Source organism: Melopsittacus undulatus, unplaced genomic scaffold (genome assembly GCF_012275295.1).
Source record: "Melopsittacus undulatus isolate bMelUnd1 unplaced genomic scaffold, bMelUnd1.mat.Z mat_scaffold_440_arrow_ctg1, whole genome shotgun sequence".
In the NCBI taxonomy this organism is placed as follows: Eukaryota; Metazoa; Chordata; class Aves; order Psittaciformes; family Psittaculidae; genus Melopsittacus; species Melopsittacus undulatus.
Genome location: NW_022994326.1, coordinates 12,238 through 24,185, shown reverse-complemented (window position 1 = coordinate 24,185; position 11,948 = coordinate 12,238). Strand labels below are relative to the sequence as shown.

General features: G+C 55.9%; 1 long non-coding RNA gene across 1 annotated transcript; it reads left to right on the top strand.

The window, feature by feature from the left end:
* Nucleotides 1–635: 635 nt before the first annotated feature.
* LOC117438529 (uncharacterized) lies at nt 636–1,912 on the top strand. Its single transcript, XR_004550843.1, has 2 exons — nt 636–683; nt 1,817–1,912. It is a non-coding gene; the product is annotated as an uncharacterized lncRNA (long non-coding RNA).
* Nucleotides 1,913–11,948: the final 10,036 nt, after the last annotated feature.

Genomic DNA, 11,948 nt, shown 5'->3' with positions numbered 1-11,948 from the left:
ACTTTGTTGGGAAATGAGACTGTTGACTGTAGCTTTAAGGTGCTGAAGGATCTGGAGACTGGGATTCTCGGAGAAATGAGAAGGGGGAAGGGTGCATTGCCCTCCTTTTGTTCTGCACACAGACCTTGCTGGGCTGAGCCCTGGGGGAGGCCAGCTCATCCCAGCCTTTCTGTTAAGGACTTCAGTTGCTGCTGTTGCTCTCCTGCTTTCTCCCGTCTTTGGACAACTGCTTAGCTCCAGTAAAGCCATCAGGTTTCTTCATAAATGCTTCCTATTCCAGATGCAGAGGCAGCTCAAGCACAGGCCCTCGCTAATGGCTGCAGTGGCTGCGGCTGTTGGGTTTCATAGGTAAGAATTTTTGTAGGGGATTGTCTCTCCTGTGAAATGCTTGCATGGGATTTGTCCATTAAAAAATCCCTCACTGTTCTCTTTTCTCCACTGCTTGGCTGTGAGAGCAGGAAGCAGCAGAATCCGTGGCAGAGATAGATAAAGAAGAGCACGGGGAAGAAGCAAGCCCAGATGGCAGGGAGAAAGAGAACCAGCAGTATCCAGGTCAGGCAGAAACGGCCCCTCCCAGAGCAGAGTCCCAACAGCTGAGAAGCTGGAGCATCATGCCCAGGGAATGGATCTTGCATGTTGGCTGTCTGAGAAGCTGCACAGTGAGAAACGGTCGCTAGGTTCAGGTAAGCCTCAGTAAGACTAATTCTAAACAATTAACAGGCATTTCCATTTTACTTCATCCCATTCCTGACTAGTTTTAAGCTATTTTTGGTTACTTAAGTATTTATGGCCATTTCTGGCCTGTTTTAGGCTGCTCCTGCCTATTTCCAATCTGCTTCAGGCTATTTCTAACCTCTTGATGCCCATTTCTAATTCTTCTGAAGCCATTCTGGCAGTTTCCAAACCATTTTGGTCCATTTCCTACCCATTTCTAGCCTGGTCTTGCCCTTTCCTAGCTTGGTTTAACTCCTGTATGTATGAGGTGTGTACTTAGCCCCTGATTCCAAGAAGATGCCGTAACATGGCTGTTTCTAACTAATTTATGACCACTTCTAAACTGTTTTATTTGCTATTTCTAAATTCTTTCTGCCATTTCTAACCCGTGTTTGGTGACTTCTAACCCTTTTAAAGCCATTTCTTAAAATTTCCCTCTTTTTTTGGCCCTTTTCTCACTCTGTTGAAGCAACTTTTTTATTTTTCTAACCCATTTTTTCCCATTTGTCAGCAGCTTTAAGCCATTTTTGACCATTTCTAACACAGTTTTGGCCACTTCTAACTAGATTTAAACCCATTTTTAGCCATTTGCAACCCTTATGTGTCCAATTCTAACCTGGTTTAAGCCATTTTGTCCATTTCTAAACTATTTTTTCTTCTAACCAATTTTTTTGCCACTTCCAACACATTTTTGCCCATTTCTGAACCTGGTTTAAGCCATTTTTCCCCATTTCTACCCTATTTAAGCCATTTTAGTGTATTTCTAAACAATTCATGGCCATTTCTATCCCAGTTTTGCCCATTTCTTACCAGTTTTAAGCCGGTTTTGGCAATTTCTAACCCATCTTTCCCTTTTCTAACCCCTTTAAATCTTTTTTTGGGGCTATTTCTGACCAGTCTGTGGCTGTTTCTGTCCCAAATTTATCCACATCTCCCGCATTGTAAGCCATTTTTGCCCACTTCTAACCCATTTTTACCCATTTCTTGCTTGTTTTAATCCATTTTGGGCCACTTGTGTTCCACTTTGGATCATTTGTAAGGTGTTTTGAACCATTTTTTTAATTTTCTAACCCATGTTTGCCCATTTCTTACCTCATTTTAGGTATGGGACGCCTAAAAAACGTTACTGAAAGAGAATAAAAGACAAGGACAGCTGGAAAAAACATGAATGAAAAAGGAAATAAATAAAACGCGTAAAGAAAATAAAAAGCAAAAGAGAAGAATGTGATTATAAATCCCCAAAAAGCAATAAAAGTCTGAAAGAGACTCGAATAAAAGTTCCCTGAGCAACTTTGCCCCAGCCCCAATATTGCAAACTGTCCCCACTCAGCAGCTGGGGTCCCCGGAGGCTGTCAACGGGGAGGGGAGCGGCCGTTGCTCTCAGGCCGTTGCTTCTGCGGCGTGTGCTGCCACCTCGTGTCTAAGCGTCGGTACTGCAGGAGCTGGAGGTGGGGGGGGGCACGGCGTAGCTCGGGGCACTGCTCGCTGCTGCCATCCTGTGTCCAAAGCTCGGTACTGCAGGTGCCGGAGATGCGGGAGGGGAAGCAAAGGGGTGGCTCAGAGCAACGGGAGCTGCCGCCCTCCTGTGGCCAAAACTACGAAGTGCACCACAAGAGCGCGAAGCCGCCCGAAGAGAACCGAGCGGAGCCGAAGCCGCCTGACGGGGACGGAGCCGCCCGGAGGGACCAGAGTGGCTTCCATGGGGTCCCCGGGGAGCCGACAGTTGCCATTGCCCCCCCGTGTGCCTCCGCCGAGTCCCATTACCTGCCATGATTCGCCTCGGCTCGGTCCGGTACGGTCCCGCCCCAGCTCGGCGGCACCCCTCCACACCCCGATTGGCTGGGACGCCTGTCAGTCACTCTTAGTCCCGCCCCGCTTCCGTTCGGCTTCTACACGGGCCTCCACACTCCTCTGATTGGCTGCGGCGCTTGTCAATCACTCTTAGTCCTGCCCGGCTCCGGCGGCGCCCCCCCACTCCTCTGATTGGCTGCTGTGCACGTGACAAGCTGCTAGCCACGCCCTTCGTGGGCGGCGCCCCCCCACTCCTCTGATTGGCTGAGGCGCCACCCGCGCAGCCGCCTTTCTTCACCGTGTGCAGTACCGAACATTGGCCACATAATGGCAGCATCAGTCGTCTCTCGGCGCCGCACCTCCGCTTTCCCGACCGGGTTTGCCGCGGATTGCCCCCCGAAGGACACACGGTAGAACCGGACAGTGGCCCCCAGCCGCTTTCCCTAACCCTAACACAAAGTGGGTACCCTAACCCTAATGTCGGGAAGAGTGCACCCCAGGCATAATGTCAGATTGAGTGCACCCTAACCCTAATGTCGGGAAGAGTGCACCCTAACCCTAATGTCGGAAAGTGGGTACCCTAACCCTAATGTCGGGAAGAGTGCACCCTAACCCTAATGTCGGAAAGTGGGTACCCCAACCCTAATGTCGGGAAGAGTGCACCCCAGCCATAATGTCAGATTGAGTGCACCCTAACCCTAATGTCGGGAAGAGTGCACCCTAACCCTAATGTCGGAAAGTGGGTACCCTAACCCTAATGTCGGGAAGAGTGCACCCTAACCCTAATGTCGGAAAGTGGGTACCCCAACCCTAATGTCGGGAAGAGTGCACCCCAGCCATAATGTCAGATTGAGTGCACCCTAACCCTAATGTCGGGAAGAGTGCACCCTAACCCTAATGTCGCAAAGTTGGTACCCTAACCCTAATGTCGGGAAGAGTGCACCCTAACCCTAATGTCGGAAAGTGGGTACCCTAACCCTAATGTCGGGAAGAGTGCACCCCAGCCATAATGTCAGATTGAGTGCACCCTAACCCTAATGTCGGGAAGAGTGCACCCTAACCCTAATGTCGGAAAGTGGGTACCCTAACCCTAATGTCGGGAAGAGTGCACCCCAGCCATAATGTCAGATTGAGTGCACCCTAACCCTAATGTCGGGAAGAGTGCACCCTAACCCTAATGTCGGAAAGTGGGTACCCTAACCCTAATGTCGGGAAGAGTGCACCCCAGCCATAATGTCAGATTGAGTGCACCCTAACCCTAATGTCGGGAAGAGTGCACCATAACCCTAATGTCGGAAAGTGGGTACCCTAACCCTAATGTCGGGAAGAGTGCACCCCAGCCATAATGTCAGATTGAGTGCACCCTAACCATAATGTCGGGAAGAGTGCAAACCCAGCCATAATGTCAGATTGAGTGCACCCTAACCCTAATGTCGGGAAGAGGGCACCCTAACCCTAATGTCGGAAAGTGGGTACCCTAACCCTAACGTCGGGAAGAGTGCACCCCAGCCATAATGTCAGATTGAGTGCACCCTAACCCTAATGTCGGGAAGAGTGCAAACCCAGCCATAATGTCAGATTGAGTGCACCCTAACCCTAATGTCGGGAAGAGGGCACCCTAACCCTAATGTCGGAAAGGGGGTACCCTAACCCTAATGTCGGGAAGAGTGCACCCTAACCCTAATGTCGGAAAGTGGGTACCCTAACCCTAATGTCGGGAAGAGTGCACCCCAGCCATAATGTCAGATTGAGTGCACCCTAACCCTAATGTCGGGAAGAGGGCACCCTAACACTAATGCCGGAAAGGGGGTTCCCTAACCCTAATGTCGGGAAGAGTGCACCCTAACCCTAATGTCGGAAAGTGGGTACCCTAACCCTAATGTCGGGAAGAGTGCACCCCAGCCATAATGTCAGATTGAGTGCACCCTAACACTAATGTCGGGAAGAGTGCACCCTAACCCTAATGTCGGAAAGTGGGTACCCTAACCCTAATGTCGGGAAGAGTGCACCCTAACCCTAATGTCGGAAAGTGGGTATCCTAACCCTAATGTCGGGAAGAGTGCACCCCAGCCATAATGTCAGATTGAGTGCACCCTAACCCTAATGTCGGGAAGAGTGCACCCTAACCCTAATGTCGGAAAGTGGGTACCCTAACCCTAATGTCGGGAAGAGTGCACCCCAGCCATAATGTCAGATTGAGTGCACCCTAACCCTAATGATGTCGGAAAGGGGGGGGGGGGGCCCTAACCCTAATGCCGGAAAGTGGGTACCCTAACCCTAATGTCGGGAAGAGGGCACCCTAGCCCTAATGTCGGAAAGGGGGGGGGGGGGGGGGGGGGCCCTAACCCTAATGATGTCGGAAAGGGGGGACCCTAACCCTAATGCCAGAAAGTGGGTACCCTAACCCTAATGTCGGGAAGGGGGCACCACAGCCATAATGTCAGACTGAGGGCACCCTAACCCTAATGTCGGGAAGAGGGCACCCTAGCCCTAATGTCGGAAAGGGGGGGGGGGGGGGGCCCTAACCCTAATGATGTCGGAAAGGGGGGACCCTAACCCTAATGGCGGAAAGTGGGTACCCTAACCCTAATGTCGGGAAGGGGGCACCCCAGCCATAATGTCAGACTGAGGGCACCCTAGCCCTAATGTCGGAAAGGGGGGGGGGGGGGGGCCCTAACCCTAATGTCGGAAAGGGGGGACCCTAACCCTAATGCCGGAAAGTGGGTACCCTAACCCTAATGTCGGGAAGGGGGCACCCCAGCCATAATGTCAGACTGAGGGCACCCTAACCCTAATGTCGGGAAGAGGGCACCCTAGCCCTAATGTCGGAAAGGGGGGGGGGGGGGGCCCTAACCCTAATGTCGGAAAGGGGGGACCCTAACCCTAATGCCGGAAAGTGGGTACCCTAACAATAATGTCGGGAAGGGGGCACCCCAGCCATAATGTCAGACTGAGGGCACCCTAACCCTAATGTCGGAAAGGGGGGGGGGGGGGGGCCCTAACCCTAATGTTGGAAAGGGGGGACCCTAACCCTAATGCCGGAAAGTGGGTACCCTAACCCTAATGTCGGGAAGGGGGCACCCCAGCCATAATGTCAGACTGAGGGCACCCTAACCCTAATGTTGGGAAGAGGGCACCCTAACCCTAATGTCGGAAAGGGGGGGGGGGGGGGGGGCCCTAACCCTAATGCCGGAAAGGGGGGACCCTAACCCTAATGCCGGAAAGTGGGTACCCTAACCCTAATGTCGGGAAGGGGGCACCCCAGCCATAATGTCAGACTGAGGGCACCCTAACCCTAATGTCGGGAAGAGGGCACCCTAGCCCTAATGTCGGAAAGGGGGGGGGGGGGGGGGGCCCTAACCCTAATGTCGGAAAGGGGGGACCCTAACCCTAATGCCGGAAAGTGGGTACCCTAACCCTAATGTCGGGAAGGGGGCACCCCAGCATAATGTCAGACTGAGGGCACCCTAACCCTAATGTCGGGAAGAGGGCACCCTAGCCCTAGTGTCGGAAAGGGGGGGGGGGCCCTAACCCTAATGTCGGAAAGGGGGGACCCTAACCCTAATGCCGGAAAGTGGGTACCCTAACCCTAATGTCGGGAAGGGGGCACCCCAGCCATAATGTCAGACTGAGGGCACCCTAACCCTAATGTCGGGAAGAGTGCACCCTAACCCTAATGTCGAAAAGTGGGTACCCTAACCCTAATGTCGGGAAGAGTGCACCCTAACCCTAATGCCGGAAAGTGGGTACCCTAACCCTAATGTCGGGAAGGGGGCACCCCAGCCATAATGTCAGACTGAGGGCACCCTAACCCTAATGTCGGGAAGAGGGCACCCTAGCCCTAATGTCGGGAAGGGGGGGGGGGCCCTAACCCTAATGATGTCGGAAAGGGGGGACCCTAACCCTAATGCCGGAAAGTGGGTACCCTAACCCTAATGTCGGGAAGGGGGCACCCCAGCCATAATGTCAGACTGAGGGCACCCTAACCCTAATGTCGGGAAGAGGGCACCCTAGCCCTAATGTCGGAAAGGGGGGGGGGGGGCCCTAACCCTAATGATGTCGGAAAGGGGGGACCCTAACCCTAATGGCGGAAAGTGGGTACCCTAACCCTAATGTAGGGAAGGGGGCACCCCAGCCATAATGTCAGACTGAGGGCACCCTAACCCTAATGTCGGGAAGAGGGCACCCTAGCCCTAATGTCGGAAAGGGGGGGGGGGGCCCTAACCCTAATGATGTCGGAAAGGGGGGACCCTAACCCTAATGGCGGAAAGTGGGTACCCTAACCCTAATGTAGGGAAGGGGGCACCCCAGCCATAATGTCAGACTGAGGGCACCCTAACCCTAATGTCGGGAAGAGGGCACCCTAGCCCTAATGTCGGAAAGGGGGGGGGGGGGCCCTAACCCTAATGATGTCGGAAAGGGGGGACCCTAACCCTAATGGCGGAAAGTGGATACCCTAACCCTAATGTCGGGAAGGGGGCACCCCAGCCATAATGTCAGACTGAGGGCACCCTAACCCTAATGACGGGAAGAGTGCACCCTAACCCTAATGTCGAAAAGTGGGTACCCTAACCCTAATGTCGGGAAGAGTGCACCCTAACCCTAATGTCGGAAAGTGGGTACCCTAACCCTAATGTCGGGAAGGGGGCACCCCAGCCATAATGTCAGACTGAGGGCACCCTAACCCTAATGTCGGGAAGAGGGCACCCTAGCCCTAATGTCGGGAAGGGGGGGGGGGGCCCTAACCCTAATGATGTCGGAAAGGGGGGACCCTAACCCTAATGCCGGAAAGTGGGTACCCTAACCCTAATGTCGGGAAGGGGGCACCCCAGCCATAATGTCAGACTGAGGGCACCCTAACCCTAATGTCGGGAAGAGGGCACCCTAGCCCTAATGTCGGAAAGGGGGGGGGGGGGCCCTAACCCTAATGATGTCGGAAAGGGGGGACCCTAACCCTAATGTCGGAAAGTGGGTACCCTAACCCTAATGTCGGGAAGAGTGCACCCCAGCCATAATGTCAGATTGAGTGCACCCTAACCCTAATGTCGGGAAGAGTGCACCCTAACCCTAATGTCGGAAAGTGGGTACCCTAACCCTAATGTCGGGAAGAGTGCACCCCAGCCATAATGTCAGATTGAGTGCACCCTAACCCTAATGTCGGGAAGAGTGCACCCTAACCCTAATGGCGGAAAGTGGGTACCCTAACCCTAATGTCGGAAAGGGGGGGGGGGGGCCCTAACTCTAATGATGTCGGAAAGGGGGGACCCTAACCCTAATGCCGGAAAGTGGGTACCCTAACCCTAATGTCGGGAAGAGGGCACTCTAGCCCTAATGTCGGAAAGGGGGGGGGGGGGGGGGGGGGGCCCTAACCCTAATGATGTCGGAAAGGGGGGACCCTAACCCTAATGCCGGAAAGTTGGTACCCTAACCCTAATGTCGGGAAGGGGGCACCCCAGCCATAATGTCAGACTGAGGGCACCCTAACCCTAATGTCGGGAAGAGGGCACCCTAGCCCTAATGTCGGGAAGGGGGGGGGGGGCCCTAACCCTAATGATGTCGGAAAGGGGGGACCCTAACCCTAATGTCGGAAAGTGGGTACCCTAACCCTAATGTCGGGAAGGGGGCACCCCAGCCATAATGTCAGACTGAGGGCACCCTAACCCTAATGTCGGGAAGAGGGCACCCTAGCCCTAATGTCGGAAAGGGGGGGGGGGGCCCTAACCCTAATGATGTCGGAAAGGGGGGACCCTAACCCTAATGCCGGAAAGTGGGTACCCTAACCCTAATGTCGGGAAGAGGGCACCCTAGCCCTAATGTCGGAAAGGGGGGGGGGGGGGGGGGGGCCCTAACCCTAATGATGTCGGAAAGGGGGGGCCCTAACCCTAATGATGTCGGAAAGTGGGTACCCTAACCCTAATGTCGGGAAGGGGGCACCCCAGCCATAATGTCAGACTGAGGGCACCCTAACCCTAATGTCGGGAAGAGGGCACCCTAGCCCTAATGTCGGAAAGGGGGGGGGGGGGCCCTAACCCTAATGTCGGAAAGGGGGGACCCTAACCCTAATGCCGGAAAGTGGGTACCCTAACCCTAATGTCGGGAAGGGGGCACCCCAGCCATAATGTCAGACTGAGGGCACCCTAACCCTAATGTCGGGAAGAGGGCACCCCTAGCCCTAATGTCGGAGATGGGGGGGGGGGGGGCCCTAACCCTAATGTCGGAAAGGGGGGACAATAACCCTAAGGGCGGAAAGTGGGTACCCTAACCCTAATGTCGGGAGGGGGGCACCCCAGCCATAATGTCAGACTGAGGGCACCCTAACCCTAATGGCGGGAAGAGGGCACCCCTAGCCCTAATGTCGGAGATAGGGGGGGGGGGGGGGCCCTAACCCTAATGTCGGAAAGGGGGGACAATAACCCTAAGGGCGGAAAGTGGGTACCCTAACCCTAATGTCGGGAGGGGGGCACCCCAGCCATAATGTCAGACTGAGGGCACCCTAACCCTAATGGCGGGAAGAGGGCACCCCTAGCCCTAATGTCGGAGATAGGGGGGGGGGGGGGGCCCTAACCCTAATGTCGGAAAGGGGGGACAATAACCCTAAGGGCGGAAAGTGGGTACCCTAACCCTAATGTCGGGAAGGGGGGCACCCCAGCCATAATGTCAGACTGAGGGCACCCTAACCCTAATGTCGGGAAGAGGGCACCCGTAGCCCTAATGTCGGAAAGGGGGGGGGGGGGGCCCTAACCCTAATGATGTCGGAAAGGGGGGACCCTAACCCTAATGCCGGAAAGTGGGTACCCTAACCCTAATGTCGGGAAGGGGGCACCCCAGCCATAATGTCAGACTGAAGGCACCCTAACCCTAATGTCGGGAAGAGGGCACCCTAGCCCTAATGTCGGAAAGGGGGGGGGGGGGGGGCCCTAACCCTAATGATGTCGGAAAGGGGGGACCCTAACCCTAATGGCGGAAAGTGGGTACCCTAACCCTAATGTCGGGAAGGGGGCACCCCAGCCATAATGTCAGACTGAGGGCACCCTAACCCTAATGTCGGGAAGAGGGCACCCTAGCCCTAATGTCGGAAAGGGGGGGGGGGGGGGCCCTAACCCTAATGATGTCGGAAAGGGCGGACCCTAACCCTAATGGCGGAAAGTGGGTACCCTAACCCTAATGTCGGGAAGGGGGCACCCCAGCCATAATGTCAGACTGAGGGCACCCTAACCCTAATGTCGGGAAGAGGGCACCCTAGCCCTAATGTCGGAAAGGGGGGGGGGGGGGGGGCCCTAACCCTAATGATGTCGGAAAGGGGGGACCCTAACCCTAATGGCGGAAAGTGGGTACCCTAACCCTAATGTCGGGAAGGGGGCACCCCAGCCATAATGTCAGACTGAGGGCACCCTAACCCTAATGTCGGGAAGAGGGCACCCTAGCCCTAATGTCGGAAAGGGGGGGGGGGGGGGCCCTAACCCTAATGATGTCGGAAAGGGGGGACCCTAACCCTAATGCCGGAAAGTGGGTACCCTAACCCTAATGTCGGGAAGGGGGCACCCCAGCCATAATGTCAGACTGAGGGCACCCTAACCCTAATGTCGGGAAGAGGGCACCCTAGCCCTAATGTCGGAAAGGGGGGGGGGGGGGGCCCTAACCCTAATGTCGGAAAGGGGGGACCCTAACCCTAATGCCGGAAAGTGGGTACCCTAACCCTAATGTCGGGAAGGGGGCACCCCAGCCATAATGTCAGACTGAGGGCACCCTAACCCTAATGTCGGGAAGAGGGCACCCTAGCCCTAATGTCGGAAAGGGGGGGGGGGGGGGCCCTAACCCTAATGTCGGAAAGGGGGGACCCTAACCCTAATGCCGGAAAGTGGGTACCCTAACCCTAATGTCGGGAAGGGGGCACCTCAGCCATAATGTCAGACTGAGGGCACCCTAACCCTAATGTCGGGAAGAGGGCACCCTAGCCCTAATGTCGGAAAGGGGGGGGGGGGGGCCCTAACCCTAATGTCGGAAAGGGGGGACCCTAACCCTAATGCCGGAAAGTGGGTACCCTAACCCTAATGTCGGGAAGGGGGCACCCCAGCCATAATGTCAGACTGAGGGCACCCTAGCCCTAATGTCGGAAAGGGGGGGGGGGGGGGGGCCCTAACCCTAATGTCGGAAAGGGGGGACCATAACCCTAATGCCGGAAAGTGGGTACCCTAACCCTAATGTCGGGAAGGGGGCACCCCAGCCATAATGTCAGACTGAGGGCACCCTAACCCTAATGTCGGGAAGAGGGCACCCCTAGCCCTAATGTCGGAAAGGGGGGGGGGGGGGGCCCTAACCCTAATGTCGGAAAGGGGGGACAATAACCCTAAGGGCGGAAAGTGGGTACCCTAACCCTAATGTCGGGAGGGGGGCACCCCAGCCATAATGTCAGACTGAGGGCACCCTAACCCTAATGGCGGGAAGAGGGCACCCCTAGCCCTAATGTCGGAGATAGGGGGGGGGGGGGGCCCTAACCCTAATGTCGGAAAGGGGGGACAATAACCCTAAGGGCGGAAAGTGGGTACCCTAACCCTAATGTCGGGAGGGGGGCACCCCAGCCATAATGTCAGACTGAGGGCACCCTAACCCTAATGGCGGGAAGAGGGCACCCCTAGCCCTAATGTCGGAGATAGGGGGGGGGGGGGGCCCAAACCCTAATGTCGGAAAGGGGGGACAATAACCCTAAGGGCGGAAAGTGGGTACCCTAACCCTAATGTCGGGAGGGGGGCACCCCAGCCATAATGTCAGACTGAGGGCACCCTAACCCTAATGGCGGGAAGAGGGCACCCCTAGCCCTAATGTCGGAGATGGGGGGGGGGGGGCCCTAACCCTAATGTCGGAAAGGGGGGACAATAACCCAAAGGGCGGAAAGTGGGTACCCTAACCCTAATGTCGGGAGGGGGGCACCCCAGCCATAATGTCAGACTGAGGGCACCCTAACCCTAATGGCGGGAAGAGGGCACCCCTAGCCCTAATGTCGGAGATAGGGGGGGGGGGGGCCCTAACCCTAATGTCGGAAAGGGGGGACAATAACCCTAAGGGCGGAAAGTGGGTACCCTAACCCTAATGTCGGGAGGGGGGCACCCCAGCCATAATGTCAGACTGAGGGCACCCTAACCCTAATGGCGGGAAGAGGGCACCCCTAGCCCTAATGTCGGAGATAGGGGGGGGGGGGGGCCCTAACCCTAATGTCGGAAAGGGGGGACAATAACCCTAAGGGCGGAAAGTGGGTACCCTAACCCTAATGTCGGGAGGGGGGCACCCCAGCCATAATGTCAGACTGAGGGCACCCTAACCCTAATGGCGGGAAGAGGGCACCCCTAGCCCTAATGTCGGAGATAGGGGGGGGGGGGGCCCTAACCCTAATGTCGGAAAGGGGGGACAATAACCCAAAGGGCGGAAAGTGGGTACCCAAACCCTAA